This window comes from Canis aureus, chromosome 16 (genome assembly GCF_053574225.1).
Source record: "Canis aureus isolate CA01 chromosome 16, VMU_Caureus_v.1.0, whole genome shotgun sequence".
NCBI lineage: Eukaryota > Metazoa > Chordata > Mammalia > Carnivora > Canidae > Canis > Canis aureus.
Genome location: NC_135626.1, coordinates 14,582,092 through 14,594,255, shown reverse-complemented (window position 1 = coordinate 14,594,255; position 12,164 = coordinate 14,582,092). Strand labels below are relative to the sequence as shown.

Below are 12,164 nucleotides of genomic sequence, written 5' to 3'. Positions count from 1 at the left end.
CATATTAAAATCCAAAATGTGCAATCCAAGAATATCTGTGAAAGGAAGAAACTGATGCCAGTAATTTTTTCTGGAGTAAAGAACTAATGACTGGGAGATAGGAATAGGAGGAGACTTGCTTTTCAATAGGATTGATTTTGTACCTTTTGAATTTTGTACTAAGAGTATACTGAAAAAGCAAATAAATGTGTATATATTCTTCTAACCCGCAATTCCATTTTTTAAAGTTATGTCCCAAAGAAATACATATTTACAGTGAGGTTGAAGTAGGGATGTTCATTGGTTACATTATTATGGAATGCTGTGTAACTATTATAAATAAATAAATCGATATCCACTGACATGAAAAATCTCCAACACATAAAATAAGGACAAAGGAAATTGTGAAACAGTAAGTTTATTCTGATACCATTTATAGAAAGCAAAAACAAAACATATTTCAGTATGAAAATATGAAAGTAACCATAGGAGAAGATCTAAAAGGAAAAACTAAACTCATAGTAGTAGTTAAGTTGCAGAAACTAAACGAAAATATTACAGGTGGAGCATGAGAGTTTTAATTTTTTTCTGCGTCACTTAAGTATTTTACAATAAGATATATTTGTAAAACTTAAAAGTAGATCTAAAATAATAAAAATTGGGATCCCTGGGTGGCGCAGCGGTTTGGCGCCTGCCTTTGGCCCAGGGCGCGATCCTGGAGACCCGGGATCGAATCCCACGTCGGGCTCCCGGTGCATGGAGCCTGCTTCTCCCTCTGCCAGTGTCTCTGCGCCTCTCTCTCTCTCTCTGTGACTATCATAAATAAATAAAAATTTAAAAAAAAAATAAATAAATAAAATAATAAAAATTAAAAGGAGACAAAATCAGGTTTGTCAAAAACAAAACAAAACAAAACACAGCTTTGGGGCGCCTGGGTGGCTCAGTCAGTTAAGCATTTGCCTTACCTCAGGTCATGATCCCAGAGTCCTGGGACAGAGGCCTATATCGGGCTCCCTGCTCAGTGGGAGCCTGCTTCTCCCTCTTCCTGTGCCCCTCCCCGCTCATATTCTCTCTCTCTCTCTCTCTCAAATAAATAAAATAAAATCTTTAAAAAAACTCCACAGCTTGAAACTCATGTAAGAAACAACAGCTTGGAGGGGAAGCAATGTTGGATGAGATAAAAGAGACTTAGAAGATATATCCAGAAGCTCCGACTCTGTTCAGTAGGAGTTCCAGAAGGTAAGAACACAGAAAATAAAAGAATAATGGAAGAAAAAACAGAATAATGGAAGAAAATTTCCTAAAGCTGAGAATGATGTAAGTCTTCAAATTGAAAGAGTTCACTGTATATCAAACTGAATGAATTCTAAAAGGCCCATGCAAAGTCAAGCTGTTAGTGTGAATTCTAGTCCAATATGACTGGTGTCCTTATAAGGAGAAGAGATTAGGTCACAGACAATGCAGACAGAAGAACCATATGAGGAAACAGCAAAAAGGCAGCCATCTGTGAGCCAAGAAGAGAGGCCCCAGAGAAAACAAAATCTCCCAGCACCTTGGTCTTGGATTTTTAGCCTCCAGAATTGTAAGAAAATAAATCACTGTTGGAGCCACCTAAGAATGCAGCTACTTGGTTGCATTTATTATTAAGTATTTTATTCTTTTTGTTGCTATTGTAAATGCAATTGTTTTCTTTTCTTTTGTTCATTGTTAATATATAAAATACAACTGATTTTTGTGTGTTGATTTTGCATCCTGAATATTTGCCAATTTTTAAAATTCATTCTAAGAATCTTTTGGTGGATCTTTAGGGTTTCTACATATAAGATCATGTTAATGGTCAATATAGTCCATTTTACTTCTTTCTTTCCAATTTGGACATCTTTTATTTCTTAATCTTGCTTAATTGTTCTGGCTAGAACTTCCAGACTATGTTGAACAGAAGTGGCAAAAGCAGACATTTTTGTCTTGTTCATCATAAAGGTAAGCATTTGGTCTTTTACCATGGAGTATGACATTAGCTGTGGGCTTTTCATATACAGCCTTTCTTATGTTGAGATAGTTGCCTTCTATTTCTAGTTTGTTGAGTGTTTTTGTCAAAAAAGAGTGCCAAGGGGCACCTGGGTGGCTTGGTTGGTTAAGTGTCTGCCTTTGGGTTAGGTCATGATCTCAGGGCCCTGGGATAGAACTCCACATCAGGCTCCCTGCTCAGTGGGGAATCTGCTTCTCCCTCTCCCTCTGCTTCTTCCCTTGGCTTGCATTCTCTCTCTCTCACACACTCTTTCTCAAATAAATAAAATCTTAAAAAAAAAAAGGTGCCAAACTTTACTAAGTGCTTTTCTTGTATCAGTTGAAATGATGTTTTTTTTCTCTTTATTCTTTTGATGTGGTGTATTAATTGGTTGATGTTCATATGGTAAACCATTCTTACATTCCAAGAATAGAACCACTTAGTAATGGTGTATAATCCTTTTTATATGCTATTGAATTCAGCTTGCTAGTATTTTGTTAAGGATCAGTTGGTTTTGCATCAGTATTCATGAGACATTGATCTGTAGTTTCCTTTTTTCGTAGTATCTTTGTCTGGTTTTGCTGTCAAGTTATTGCTGGCCTCATAGAATGAGTTTGGAAGTGCTTCCTCTTCTTTGATGCTTTTTTTTTTTAAAGACTTTATTTATTTATTCATGAGAGACACAGAGAGAGAGAAAAAGAGAGAGAGAGAGAGAGAGGCAGAGACACAGGCAGAGGGAGAAGCAGGCCCCACGCAAGGAGCCCGATGTGGGACTCAATCACGGATCCTGGGATCACCCCAAGCCGAAGGCAGACACTCAACTGCTAAGCGTCCATTCTTTGATGCTTTGGAAGAGTTTGAGAAGGATTGGTGTTGATTCTTCTTTGTTATTTTTAATTTTTTTTTATTTTTAAAAAAGATTTTATTTTCAAGTAATCTCTGTACCCAATATGGGGCTTAAATACTCAACCCCGAGATCAAGAGTCACATGTTCCTCCAACTGAGCCAGCCAGGCACCCTAGCATTAATTATTCTTTCTTTATTTATTTTTTATGGTGAAAAAAATTTATATTTAGATTTATAGCTGGCTGGGCTCAGTTTAGATGATCCTAATCTGATCAAGGTGTTGACCTTGGCCACATCAATGTCATAGAGCTTCTTCACAGCCTGTTTGATCTGGTGCTTATTGGCCTTGACATCCACAATGAACACAAGTGTGTTGTTGTCTTCTATTTTCTTCATGGCTGACTCAGTAGTCGGGGGAACTTGATGATGGCATAGTGATCAAGCTTGTTTCTACTGGGGGCGCTCTTTCGAGGATATTTGGGCTGCCTTCCAAGGCGCAGGGTCGTGGGTGGTAGGAATGTAGGTGACATGCGGATCTTCTTTTTTTGTGTGTGTGTGACTGTGCACGCCTTTCAGCACTGCTTTCTTATCTTTCAAAGCCTTTGCTTTGGCTTCGGCTTTGAGAGGGGCAGAGGCTTCCTTCTTCATCTTCGGCACCATCTTTGTGAAAGGGTTTTTCTTTTTTTTTTTTTTTAAGATTTTATTTATTTGTTTGTTTATTTATTTATTTGAGAGAGAGAGAGAGAGCACAAGCAGGGGCAGCTGTAGAGGGAGAGGGAGAAGCAGGATCCCTATTGAGCAGGGAGCCTGATGTGAGGCTCCATCCCAGGACCCTGGGATCATGACCTGAGCCAAAGGCCGACTCACAACCACTGAGCCACCAGGCATCCCAAAAGCATGTCTCTTTATTAAGGTACCCATCCCAATTTTCCCTCTGTAGTTATTTGTATTCTTCTCTTATTGGTCCCCAATCAACAATCTTGCATTACAGCAATAGGTTTCAACAAAGTGTACATCAGAATTCAGGGAAAAACCCACATGCTTTGATCCCATTTTGAGAAATTCTGCCTCTGTAGGCCTGAGGTGGGGCTCTGACAGCAATATTTGGCATGTGGATACTGAAAATTCTCCACAGGTATTCCTTGAACCTCTGGTGGAGAACCACTGTTTTTAGCTAAACTTCATGAATGTCATGTATATGTGGCTATTATCCTACTGAGTCTTGGCTCCTTGAGTACAAGGCCTATTTCTCATTTGTCATTGCTCTCGTTTGTCCCCAAGTACATGGCCCAGTAAAGGTTTGGTAGGTACACCTGCATTGAATCAAACCTGGCACTAAATGGCAACATTTTCCCTATTTCCATACCCTTACTACCACACCACCCACTACTGGCCATAGTCACCAGCCTGCCACCCTCCCTACAGCCTGAGTACTTCAGTGGGCACAGGAAAACAGGAGAAATGCCACCCCCATGGGTATCCATTGCTACAAGCCTGGTGCAGGAACTCCAGGAAGCCTGATCCCAGAAAGCAGGCAAGACTGGAATTTGCATAACGTATAGCTGGGCTACTCCTCTGGATCTTGGTTTCCTCATCTGTAAAATGAGAATAACTCCATTAGCCATTCCTACTTTTCAAGGAGAGTGTGAGGCTCAGAAAAGAAAAGAGCAATGAGTGTGCTTTCACATTGTCCACCAATTTACACAGGTGGGGGTTAGCACGGGTGGGGGGGTTACACAAGTAGCTGTTAGCACTTCTGTTCCAGGGATCCCACCGCAGCCCTCCACTTCTGTTTCTAGAGCCCCAGGGGAGAGATATGTGTCTCAAGAACGGCAGTTCTATCACACAACCATCTTACGGATCCAACTATCATCCGCTGAAGGCCTATCACGTGCCAGCCTGCGGGGACACAGTGTGGAAAACCAGTTCTGCCTTCAAGGACCCCAGAGGTCTACTGGAGCCTAAGGGAGGGGCACGGTTTGGATCCTCTGTCCGCTGTTTCCTTTTTTTTTTTTTTAATTTTTTTTTTATTTATTTATGATAGTCACAGAGAGAGAGAGAGAGAGAGAGAGAGGCAGAGACACAGGCAGAGGGAGAAGCAGGCTCCATGCACTGGGAGCCTGACGTGGGATTCGATCCCGGGTCTCCAGGATCGCGCCCCGGGCCAAAGGCAGGCGCCAAACCGCTGCGCCACCCAGGGATCCCTGTCCGCTGTTTCAAATGAAGAAAAAGCAACTTCGCAAACAATCTCAGACTAACGGAGGAGACCAGGGAGCCGACAGAGCCCTGTCAACAGAGGGTTAGCGCCAAGCCCACGGCGCGCCCTCGAAGCGAAGGGGCAGGGCGCGGGCAGGGCGCGGGCAGGGCGCGGGCGGGGCCCACTTCGCGGCGGCGCCGTCCCGGGGTTTCCGACGCCCGCAGCACTCGTGGTTCGTCCAGGCCCCGGCCTCCACCGGCCCCGCGCCCTGCCGCCCACCGGGTCTCAGCTCTCTGGGGCCCCCGCGCGCCACGGCCCTCGAGTCCGCCGCCTCCCGCCTTCCCCGGGGCGGCGCAGGCCTTCCCCGCGGGCCGCGCTGCGCTGCGCTGGGCGAGAGCGGCCGGTGGGCCCCGCGCCCCGAGCGTCGGCCCCGCGCAGGCGGCGGGAGCAGGAGGGGGCGGGTCGCTGCGGGGCGGTCGCGGCAGCTCGAGGCGAGCGAGTGCGCCCGCAGCCACGGAGGAGGCGCTCGGTGCCTACCAGCTAGTCTGGCCTTTGCCTGAAATCCGCTCCTGCTGCGCTGCTCCGTTCTGCTTCAGGCAGCTGCTCGTTCTGGGAGCAGAACTCTGCCCGCAGACAGCGGAGTGGAGTGTTTGCTCCGGACCAGGCACTGCGCCTGCGGCTTTAAAACATGATTATCTCTTCTAATTTTTAGCACCGGATGAGATAGGGACTGTTGTTTGCCCCATTTCAGCGATGAGGAAACGAAAACTTAGATTAAAAATCCTGCTCAAGGGGGGATCCCTGGGTGACACAGCCGTTGGGCGTCTGCCTTCAGCTCAGGTCGTGACCGCGGGGTCCCGGGATCTAGTCCCGCATCCGGCTTCCTGCAGGGAAGCCTGTGTCTCTGCCTCTCTCTCTGTATCTCTCACGAATCAGTCAATCAATCAATCAATCAATCAATCTTAGAAAAGAAAAGATTTCTGCTCCAGATCTGGCAGCAAGTAAGTGAAGGAACCGGAACTCTGACCTCGGGTGTCTGGCTCTCCGGTGCTCATTTAGATCATGATGTCCTGTCCTACCCCAGGACCCCCGCGGGTCCTGCGTGCCAGGGGTTCTGGGCCAAGTGGATTTTATCCCTGGGACAAATGGAGGGAAAACATGCACATTGGGTAGTGGTTCTTATAAAATAAATACTTTCGACTCAAACACACCTGTTTTATTGTTTAAGGCAGCTTGAGATTGGGTGTTCTGCTACAACTGAATGTATTCTTATTGAGACAAAATTTACATAGGATAAAATTCACCATTTGATCATTTTAAAGAGTACAATTTGGTGGTTTTTCATATGTTCACAATGTCGTGCAACGACCAGCAAAACATTTCATCCCAAAAGAAACTCCATTCCCTTTAAGCAATCCCTCCTCATCTCTCCCTGCTTCCAGCCCCAGGCAACCACTAATCTAATTTCTGTTTCTATAGATTTACCTATTCTGAACATTTCAGGTAAATGGAATTATATAATATGTGACCTTTTGTGACTGACTTCTTTCACTTAGGGTAATGTTTTCAAGGTTCATCCATGTGGTAGTATATGCATCAGTACTTTATTCCTTTTTTATCGTTAAATCATATTCCATATGGATATGCCACATTTTACATATCCATTCATTAGTTCATGGACGTTTATCTTTTTTTCTTTTGGTTATTGCAAATAATGTTGAACTAATCTTGTACAAGTTTGTTTGTTTGTTAAGATTTTGTTTATTCATGAGAGACACACAGAGAGAGGCAGAGACACAGGCAGAGGGAGAAGCAGGCTCCGTGCAGGAAGCTCCACGCAGGACTCAATCCCAGGACTTCCGGATCATGCCTTGAGCCAAAGGCAGACGCTCAACCGCTGAGCCACCCAGGCATCCCTATCCTGTACAAGTTTTTGTTTGAACACCTGTTTTCAATTCTCGTGAGCATATTCCTAGAAATGGAAATGCTGGGTCATGTGGTAACTCTCTGTTTAATTTTTTAAAGTTAATGGCTGCATCATTTTACATTCAATCATCAGTGTATGAATGTTCCAGCTTTTATTATGAGAATAATGAGTATACCTAGTTTTAAAAAAAATAGTGCTACAAGGCTTATGGCAAAATACAACAGTATTTACCCAATCCCCTGTCTCATTCCCAAAAGGCAAACACTTAAAATTCTCTTGTTTTTTCCCCTTGTTTTTCTCCATGCTTTAAAATAATATGCATATGCTATAGTTTCATAGTTTATCAATCATAAAGCATTGTGCTGACTCACAGTACTCTATTTTCTTTCTTCTATAATTTTTTGGTTTCCCTGAAATTACCAGTATCCATATTTTCATTTGCTTAGTTTTTTATATTAATTTTTTTAAATAAAGATTTTATTTATTTATTCATGAGAGACACAGAGAGAGAGAGAGAGGCAGAGACACAGGCAGAGGGAGAAGCAGGCTCCATGCAGGGAGCCCAACGTGGGACCCGATCCTGGGTCTCCAGGATCACACCCTGGGCTGAAAGCGGCGCTAAACCGTTGAGCCACCCGGGCTGCCCTACAGTTTCTCTTTACTGTAAATGATGCTGTGATGCATGTCTTGCACACACACACACACACACAGATGTTTCAGTTAAAGTGATCTCCTTATCCCTGCTGCCCTGAGGGACAGTGGAGGCAGGGGAAGGGTCCTGGAAGAATAAGATCCAACTTGGCCCTCATGGAGGAGTTGTTGGAGAGTATTTGAACCTGCCTGTTGATGCCCTTGGCCCAACCTCCCTAACAGCAGTGCTTAGAGCAGCAGCTCTCAAACTCGATGTGCACATGGATCATCTGAGGAATGTGTGGAATAAGCAGGTTCCTAAACTGCATCTCAGAGAGTCTGATCCTGTCTGAAGAAGGTTCTGAGAATCTGCGTTTTTAATAAGCACCCCAGCTGATTCCCATGGAGATGGCTGCTGGGCCAGGTGGGAGCTACCCCAGGTCATCAGCAGAGATAACTAAGGTTAGAGATGCTGCTAGAAAATGGGAGAACACCACCAAGTCTTGGCAAGGATGTAGTGCAGCAAGAACTCTCATAAGTGGATCGTAAATTGGTCCAGCCACTCTGAAAAATGATTTGACTCAATAATTCCACTCCAGGATATGTACCCCAGAGAAACTTACACTTGGGTTTCAGGAAACACAAATGTCCAGGATGTTCTTAGCAGCATTGTTGAAAACAGCAAAAAACTGGAAAGAATCCAAATGCTCTTGGATAAAAAAGTGGATAAATTAGTTGTAGTGTATTCACACAATGGAATACTATATATAGTACAAATGAATGAACTATTTACACATCAACATAGAAGAACTTTAGAAACAATAAGAGTGAAAAATGTGATTCATAGAATACATACATTCTTGTTAATTTAAGTGTAAAACTGGTGGCACCTGGGTGGCTCAGTGGTTGAGTGTCTGCCTTTGGCTCAAGGCATGATCCTATGGTCCTGGAATCAAGTCCTGCATTGGGCTCCCCGCATGGAGCCTGCTTCTCCCTCTGCCTGTGTCTCTGCCTCTCTCTCTGTGTGTGTCTCTCATGAATAAATAAGTGAAATCTTTTAAAAAATAATAAATAAATAAATAAATAAATAAATAATAAATATAAATAAATAAATACACATAAAACTGAACATTATACTGCTTGGAGATTTATGTGTGAAAAAGTCAAGAGAAAAGCAAAATATTGTGGGACAAATTCAGAATAGTGGTCCCCTTGGGTCAGGAAGGGGATGAGACATTTGAGCATGGGCAGTGTTCTAGTTCTTAAATGGGTGGTGGGCTCACAGGCATTGTTTTATTATTACGCATATACATAAAAAAATTTTTTAAAGATTTTATTGGGACGCCTGGTGGCTCAGCAGTTGAGTATCTGCGCTGGCTTGGGGCATGATCCTGGGGGTCCCCAGATGGAGTCCTGCATTGGGCTCCCCATAGGGAGCCCACTTCTCTCTCTGCCTGTGTCTCTGCCTCTCTCTTCGTGTCTCTCATGAATAAATAGAGGCAGAGACACAGGCAGAGAGAGAAGTGGGCTCCATGTAGGGAGCCCAATGCGGGACTCGATCCTGGGACCCCCAGGATCATGCCCTGAGCCAAAGGCAGGCGCTCAACTGCTGAGCCACCCAGGTGTCCCTACATAACAAATTCTTTTGGCTATATCAAATATTTCAAAATAGAAAAAATAGAACAATTGAAATCCCCTGGCCACTACTGTGGTCTCTCAAAGTCATTTATCTTTTGCACCCGTTCCATCTCTTCTCCAACAGGCATCATGGACCAGGAAGTAAGATGTCAAGCCTGAAGAGGCCAACAGAAGCTTATAAAAATCCAGCCCCACTCACCCTTCAGAGACTAGAGCAAGCACCTATTCTGCCCCTTCCTGGTCTGTGTATCGATGACTGTACCTGTCACTAAGTAATGGCCTCGTTCCCAGCCAAACTGATTGCATGGTTAGCTAACATGGCAGTTTTCTATGACAAGGATCCTGTGCTAGGGGCATTGTTTTCTGAACAAACAAGCCATCTTAGCACTTGCTTTTTTTATCTTAATGTGTCCCTAGCACCCACTCTTTCCATTCACCAGGCTAATATCTGGCTGGGTCATCAGGCTTTCTTTTGCATCTCTGGTGATAACGCTTCTGTAGCTCCCTTCCTCACTCCCTCTGAGCTCAGCAGCAGGCCTGAGGCTCTCCTGTCTTGAAGGCTCTCCCCCTGCCATATTTCCTAATTTAAAGATGACTCAACCTTTGGAAGTGGGACAGTGCTCCTGAGGTGAGGTTTTGCCTTGACTGATGCAGTTGAATAGATTAGGATTCTGAATAGGTGAGTTCCAATCTACCATAACCCCCTGTCTGACTGTGTGACATGGGGTGGGCCCTCATTCCCAAAGAGCCTATGGTTTCCCTAAGAAATGGAGAATATTGTCTTTTGGGCTGTTGATAATGTGCAAGGATGATTAAGAGGTAGAAAGGAACTTAAATTTCATCCAGTTTAACCCCCCCTTTTTAAAAAAATTTATTTAAGTGATCCCTGGGTAGCTCAGCGGTTTAGTGCCTGCCTTTGGCCCAGGGCATGATCCTGGGATCAAGTCCCACATCGGGCTCCCTGGATGGAGCCTGCTTCTCCCTCTGCCTATGTCTCTGCCTCTCTCTCTTTCTCTCTCTGCATCTCATTAATAAATAAATAAAATCTTAAAAAAAAATAAAATAAAATTTATTTAAGTAATCTCTACACTCCACGTGGGGCTTGAACTCACAACCCTGAGAACAAGAGTCACATGCTCCTCTTACTGAGCCAGCCAGGTGCCCTTAACCCATTTATCTTGAAGATGGACAAACTAAGGCTAGGATGGGGAGGAGACCTGAATGAGCCAAGAATGATTTAATGGCAGATATTAGAGTAGAACCCAGGCCTCCTGTCTTTCCATTATCTTGCCTTGCTGTTGCTTGCTGAGGCATGGAGGTGAAAGAAGGACATACAGCCACTTAGACCTGCCTCCAGCTCCATCCAAGGCTAAGACACTCAATTCTTAGAAGATGTGGCTTTTGAAATTGCTGATGGGTCTGATGCTATCTGGGGGTGGAAAGAACCTGCCTCACCTATCAGCTGGTCCATTGCATAATCTGGCAAGCCAAGGCCTGAGACTCTTCTTCCTACATTAGTCCCAGCTGTAGAGAGGAAAGGTCAGGGTGCAGAGAATAATAGAAAGGTTGGAGAAAAAAAAAAAAAGAAAAGAAAAGAAAGGTTGGGCACTACTCCTACCTCTCCCTCGGGCCCTACCCCCTCTCTCTGAAAGGGCAAGAGAGGCCTGAGGAGGGGAAACAGGGGTGGGGAAACAAGCTCTCTGTAAGAGTTGGAGAGGGGCAGAGCTAGTTCTCCTGCTCACTATCCAAGGGGTCTTCTCTTTGCAGGAGGGAATTTGTGGACAAGGTAGAAACAAGGAGGAAAAAGCTTTTGGCTTGGTCCTTTTTTTTTTTTTTTAAGATTTTATTTATTTATTCATGAGAGACATGGAGAGAGACAGGCAGAGACATAGGCAGAGGAAGAAGCAAGCTCCCCATAAGGAGCCTGATAGGGGCTTGATCTCAGGACCCTGGGATCACGACCTGAGCCGAAGGCAGATGCTCAACCACTGAGCCACCCAGGTGCCCCTGTCTTGGTCCTTCTTTCAGTTCATGAGTTGAGAGTTTATGTATGACATGGAGAAATGGGAGAAGGTGAGGCAGAGAGCCGAGCTGCATCTGTGAGGCTGGCATTGGAGAGTCTGATGGAGGCAGTGGAGACTGACTCTGTGCAAAGATGTCTGGGCTCCCAGTTTGGTGCCCTGAACTGGGAGGCTGCAAATGGAGAGGCCAGGACTACACATGACCTCTCACAACTGTGACCCACATGCAGACTGTCAGACTTTAGCCCCAATCTGAAACATAGCCACTATTCAAGAATTCCATCAAAGGCCCCTGAGCAATCCAATTAGACTTTTAAAAAAAATTTATCTAATGGTCATATATGAGACCACATGACTGTAATACAAAAGGGAAGTTTTTTTTTCATACAACATTGCAATATATATATATATATATATATATCAAATCAGGGTCAGATCTCACGATCAGGTATTTAACATTTTCCATGCTGTTTATGTCTACAATGGACAGAATTCCCATAATTGAAGCTATGCCTTTCTGTCGCTACACTCTAGCCCTCAAACTCAGGTATAAGAAAGAAAGGTGGCGTGGGGGGAGACGTTCCTCATTCCCATGAGTTATATACTGTTTGGGGAGAGCTTTTCACTGGGGGCCTCATCAAGCAGTGGTCCCCACAGGTCAACTGTTTCCATTCCCAATTTGGTGACACCTGACTCTGTCTCTGGATGCAGTGAGCTGCCACATCCTCCCAGAGGAATCACAGACTCACAGCCCTTTGCTCTTTCTTTCTTTCTTTCTTTCTTTCTTTCTTTCTTTCTTTCTTTCTTTCTTTCTTTCTTTTCTTTCGTTCTTTCTTTCCTTCTATCAGCCTCGGGGAAATATTTTTTAAGATTTTATTTATTTATTTATTTATTTATTGATTGATTGATTGATTTGAG

General features: G+C 44.1%; 1 long non-coding RNA gene across 1 annotated transcript; it reads left to right on the top strand.

The window, feature by feature from the left end:
• The first annotated feature begins 1,120 nt into the window (after positions 1 to 1,120).
• Positions 1,121 to 5,258, top strand: LOC144285909 (uncharacterized). The gene is made up of 3 exons (XR_013354054.1): positions 1,121 to 1,561; positions 1,896 to 1,959; positions 4,633 to 5,258. It is a non-coding gene; the product is annotated as an uncharacterized LOC144285909 (long non-coding RNA).
• Positions 5,259 to 12,164: the final 6,906 nt, after the last annotated feature.